We start from the raw sequence: 5,697 nt of genomic DNA on the forward strand, positions 1-5,697 counted from the left end.
TTAAGTTACAACAAATTTTAAGGCTTTATTCCAAGAATGCAACCTCATGGGGCATATTTGGACTTTTCTCAGAATTCCTTTTCGGGACCAATTCCTAAAAGCATGTCCAGAGTTTAGCATTTAAGATGTGATTTTGTTTAATAACAAACTGAATGGCAACATTCCGTCTTCCATTTGTACACAAAGTACACAAAGAGAATTGGAGATTATAAACCTTGCCAATAATTGGAGTTTAGCTCCGTTCACCAGCTTGCTTTCAGTTGTCACCAGCATTGACCTCTCAAACAATAATCTCTTAGGTGGCGTTCCTACAGAGATCACAAACCTCCATGGCTTTCACTTCCTCAACTGGTCTATGAATCATTTCTCAGGAAACATATCAGATAAGATTGGTCTCATGAGTCAACTAGAATTGTTTGATCTTTCAAAGAACAACTTATCGGGTAGAATTCCTTCAAGCATCTCTACTTTAAATTTTCTAAGCATCCTAAACTTGTATTGCAATAATTTTATTGGGAAAATACCAACGGGCACTTAATTGCAAACCTTCACCAACTTGTCGTATGTCAGCAACCCTACGCTTTGTGGGGAGCCACTCCAAACTAGGTGTCCATGCAACAACCCACACATTGATAATGGAGTCGAAGAAGAAGAAGAAGACATGCATGAAGATGATGAATATGAAAGCATTTGGTATTTCATTGTCTTTGTTTCTGGATTTGTATTTGACTTCTGGGGATTCAAGGGTGCAGTAATGATCAAGAGGAGCACAAGAATCAAATACATCCTAATCATTGACACGATTTGTAGTTGGCTTATGTGCATGTAATCATAATTTAGCCATAAATGGGTGTCGGCTATTTCTATAATACATGTATGTATGATGGGTTTATGGATCAGACATAAACTGAATTAAAAGAGACATAATGTAATTGATCTCAGTAAAAATATGTTAGAGTTTTTGTAAAAACAGTTGCAATGCACAACAACAGCAAGGTAAATCCTTCGCTACTTAACTTGAAGCAATTAAATTATCTTACTATTTTATTAATAATCCCCCTACTAACTAATTTTGGTGAAGCCTAAAATAAAAGTACGTCCTTTTTGCTATTCATACTGAAAATAATTCTAAGCTTTATTAGTAATTTTCACAAATGCATCAATCAATGATCTAGAGTTCAAGACTCAACTGCGGCGTATTATTGAGAATTTTTCTCATTAATCAATTAGAAATCTAGAATTCTCTTTAGTCTCACATTTTAGAATTGGCAACACTGCGAGTAGAGAAGCTTCTATAAATACCTTGGGTCGGCAATGTTAAAAAGCATACTTTTCTCAACTTTTTTTGCTAAGATCAAGTATGATATTAAATTAATTTTTTATAAGGGAGAGTCCATTATAGTAGCTTATTGTTTGGATTCTCGAGTATCACCTTAGCATTGCACTATTACATGGGTCTGACGCACCCTTACCTAATTTATGGGCGGTCGTTTGGTTAAGATTAAGTGTATTATTTATTCTTATTAGTTTAATATCTGATATAAAGAATTAAATTAATTTTTTATAAAAGAAAGTATATTACCTACATACACGTTCATGTATAATATTACTTGATCCCGTCCGGAAGCTGAGTCGGATGAAGGCGGGCCTTGTTGTGCGGAAAGCTGACGAAGAGTCGTGGGGAGGCTGAGTCAGCTGGGTACCCCCTGGACAGGTTCGCACGGGAGGTCCTACGGAGAGAAACGATCAGGATGATGACGCTATTGCTCTGCACACACGTAGATGAGTCCACCGGTCGTTAGAGACCAGAAACCGGGGAAAAAGTCCCCGGGTCAGGCCCTTCGACGCTAAAGTCAGGTACTTTTTCTCCAGAAATCACAGAATAAGGACGAAAAGTAAAAGACTGTAAGAAATGACGAGTGAGCGTACCTCCGTATGGGACAAAGCATCCCTTTTTATACTGCAACTGAGGCTTCTGGAACCTAGCGAATGTCAGAGAATGTCGGATGTCAGGCTCTGTCTAGCGATGGTCGACACGTGGCTTTCTCTTATAGGCTGGCGGAGGAACCGAGAGGAGTATGAGCCTCCCACCGTTAGAATATTTCCTGACATGTGATGATTGTTCTCTAACAGGTGGTTACGATTCCTTGCAGGCCTATTTGTCATGTAGTGTTTGTCCTCCTGACCCACCTTCGTCTGCATCATCCGAAGCATGTACATCCTGACGACCTGCTGATTCCCGATCCGCATTTGCTTATTGCTATCCAAGCCATGTACGTCCCGACCTGCACTCTCCTAATTCCTGACCCGCATTTGCTTATTGCTATCCAAGGCATGTACATCTCGACCTGCACGTTGGGCCTGATTCCTGACCCGCATCTGCTTATTGCTATTCCAAGGCATGTACGTTCCGACCTGCACGCTGGGTCTGATTCCCGACCCGCATCTGCTTATTGCTATCCAAGGCATGTACGTTCCGACCTGCACGCTTGGTCTGATTCCCGACCCACCTCTGCTTATTTCTATCCAAGGCATGTACGTCCCGACCTGCACGCTGGGCCTGATTCTCGACCCGCCTCTGCTTATTGCTATCCAAGGCATGTACGTTCCGACCTGAACTCTGGGCCTGATTCCTGACCCGCATCTGCTTATTGCTATCCAAGCCATGTACGTCTTGACCTGCACGCTGGGTCTGATTCCCGACCCGCATCTGCTTATTGCTATCCAAGGCATGTACGTTCCGACCTGCACGCTGGGTCTGATTCCTGACCCGCATCTGCTTATTGCTATCCAAGGCATGTACGTTCCGACCTGCACACTGGGTCTGATTCCCGACCCGCCTCTGCTTATTGCTATCCAAGGCATGTACGTCCTGACCTGCACGCTGGGTCTGATTCCTGACCCGCATCTGCTTATTGCTATCCAAGGCATGTACGTTTCGACCTGCATGCTGGGTCTGATTCTCGACCTGCATATGCTTATTGCTATCCAAGGCATGTACGTTCCGACCTGCACGCTGGGTCTGACTCCCTACCCGCATCTGCTTATTGATATCCCAGGCATGTACGTTCCGACCTGCACGCTGGGTCTGATTCTCGACCCGCCTCTGCTTATTGCTATCCAAGGCATGTACGTCCCGACCTACACGCTTGGTCGGTTCCCTGACCTGCATCTGTTCGCTGTTATCCATGGTATGAACGTCCCGACCTGCACGCTGGATCGACTCCCCGACCTGACCCATGGGTCCGATCCTCAATTGAATACTGTCCTTTGACCAGTCCATCAACTGAAGCTTTGACTTTAGCCACGTGGGCCAGAATCTTGACCTCCTTGTAATTCTGATTCCTGACCTCCACGATGGCGTTGCCACGGCGGCTAGACTTTTGACCTCCCGGCTGGTGTAACTTTTGACTAGCCACGGGGGCTAGACTTCTGACCTCCATGCTTGCGTGACTTTTGACCCTTCTGTGGCTTTGACTCCGTGCCATATCATCTCACAGACCCCACATTCATGCACCGTATCACAAGCCTCCCTCTCAAGTCTAGTCGAAGGAGGCTCTAGTCCAACTGACTATACCCCAGTGTTTTGAATACCAGATCTGCTTCTTGACTCCTTTGCCAACCTGTTTGGCGTTCAACAGACCTGTGCGACAGCCGGGCGCCCCTCGTGCTCACACTGACTCTTCGACTTCCGAGTATGGTCCGTCTTTACTGCTACACTAGTTTCCAAGTGTCTTCTCCGGTTCCGAGAGAGTCCTTTCACCTTCCTCTTCTGTATAAAAGATTTGGGGCACTTCACCCTTCCTATCCACATTTTCTCTTTATACCTGCTCCTTAACTTGTTCATGGAATCCCCCGAGTTGTCTGCTCTGCGTCGCCGGTTGGTTTTTACCGAGAAGGCTTTACATGATATGACTTTGAGCCGGGATCTACAGATCTCCCTCCGCAGGGAACTAGAAGAACTATGGCAGGCGGCTAAATGCAGGACTCGAGCGGAAGTGGCTTTGAAGATGAAAGCGCAGGCAGATTTTCACGCTCAACTCCACTATATCCTCTACTTGAAGCTGAAGCATGAGGATGAGGTGTCTTATCTTAAAGAGGAGAATCGACTACAGGGTGCCACCATTGATCAACTGCGGGCCACCCTTGACCATGTCCAGATAGAGCTAGCTCAGGCGAGAACTCGTTTAGAGAGGGGACATCAAATGTCTGGGTCTGGTAGCGATTGAGGCTGCTGTTATATGCTCCTTTTTTGAATGAAATGCAACATATTTTCTGTTTTGTCTGTTTTTGAATGTATTCCTTTATTCTCGTGTCTTTGCATCTTTATCGTTATGAAACACCTGCATTCCTTTAATATTTCCAACAAAGATAACAAAAACAACTTGCGTACCTCATTTTCTCTTTGGCCTTTCGCTGGCCTAGCCAATAATGATGCATGAGAATAAGTCAGACTCTATCCGCCCATATACACGTGAAGAAATACCGCTCGAGAAAGCTGTTGAGCCAACCAGGAAGGTCATTGGTCGTGAGAGCAGAGCTCACTTATAACTCGCACTGAAGTGAGAGTCTGGGACAGCCGACCGAGCAGCTCGGTCGTTGGGCGTGAGAGCAGAGCTCACTTATAACTCGCACTGAGGCGAGAGTCTGGGACAGCCGACCGAGCAGCTCGGTCGTTGGGCGTGAGAGCAGAGCTCACTTATAACTCGCACTACGGCGAGAGTCTGGGACAGCCGACTGAGCAGCTCGGTCGTTGGGCGTGAGAGCAGAGCTCACTTATAACTCTCACTGAGGCGAGAGTCTGGGACAGCCGACCGAGCAGCTCGGTCGTTGGGCATGAGAGAAGAGCTCACTTATAACTCGCACTGAGGCGAGAGTCTGAGACAGCCGACCGAGTAGCTGGGTCGTTGGGCGTGAGAGCAGAGCTCACTTATAACTCGCACTGAGGTGAGAGTCTGGGACAACCGACCGAGCAGCTCAGTCGTTGGGCGTGAGAGCAGAGCTCACTTATAACTGGCACTGAGGTGAGAGTCTGGGACAGCCGACCGAGCAGCTCGGTCGTTGGGCGTAAGAGCGGAGCTCACTTATAACTCGCACTGAGGCGAGAGTCTGGGACAGCCGACCGAGCCGCTCGGTCGTTGGGCGTGAGAGCAGAGCTCACTTATAACTCGCACTGAGGCGAGAGTCTGGGACAGCCGACCGAGCAGCTCCATCTCGACCAAGATATATATATATATATATATATATATGTTGGTTGCTACTCGGAAAATCTAGAGGTTCCACTGTACAAAAATTTTGTACAAAGGTCTGAACCTTTTTCCTAGCTACCATGTGTTCTTTTAAATTAAATTTTGGATCGCCTGCGGAACTTAACACGTTTGATCCAAAACTTAATCTATTTGTTCTTTTAGGTTTTGACTTGGATCTCCTGCGGAACTTAACACGTTCGACCCAAGTCACCTTAAGTTATTAATTCCATTAAATATTAATTTCCATAATTGGTTCCCAGTACTGACGTGGCGAGGCACATGACCTTCTTGGATATGGGAGCAACCACCACCGACTAGACAAAACCTTTTATGGAAAGCTAATATTTAATTTCCTAAAATAACTTTAGGTTAACCGAAAAGTACAATCAAATCACAAGGAAAAGAAAAAAAATATAAGAACACAACATCGAAAAATATATTCGAAATT

General features: G+C 45.6%; 1 pseudogene; it reads left to right on the forward strand.

Annotated features, from left to right (window-relative positions):
* The first annotated feature begins 1,326 nt into the window (after positions 1-1,326).
* Positions 1,327-1,471, forward strand: LOC122007653 (annotated as a pseudogene).
* Positions 1,472-5,697: the final 4,226 nt, after the last annotated feature.

The sequence above is a fragment of the Zingiber officinale genome, chromosome 7B, assembly GCF_018446385.1.
Source record: "Zingiber officinale cultivar Zhangliang chromosome 7B, Zo_v1.1, whole genome shotgun sequence".
NCBI classification, from domain to species: domain Eukaryota; kingdom Viridiplantae; phylum Streptophyta; class Magnoliopsida; order Zingiberales; family Zingiberaceae; genus Zingiber; species Zingiber officinale.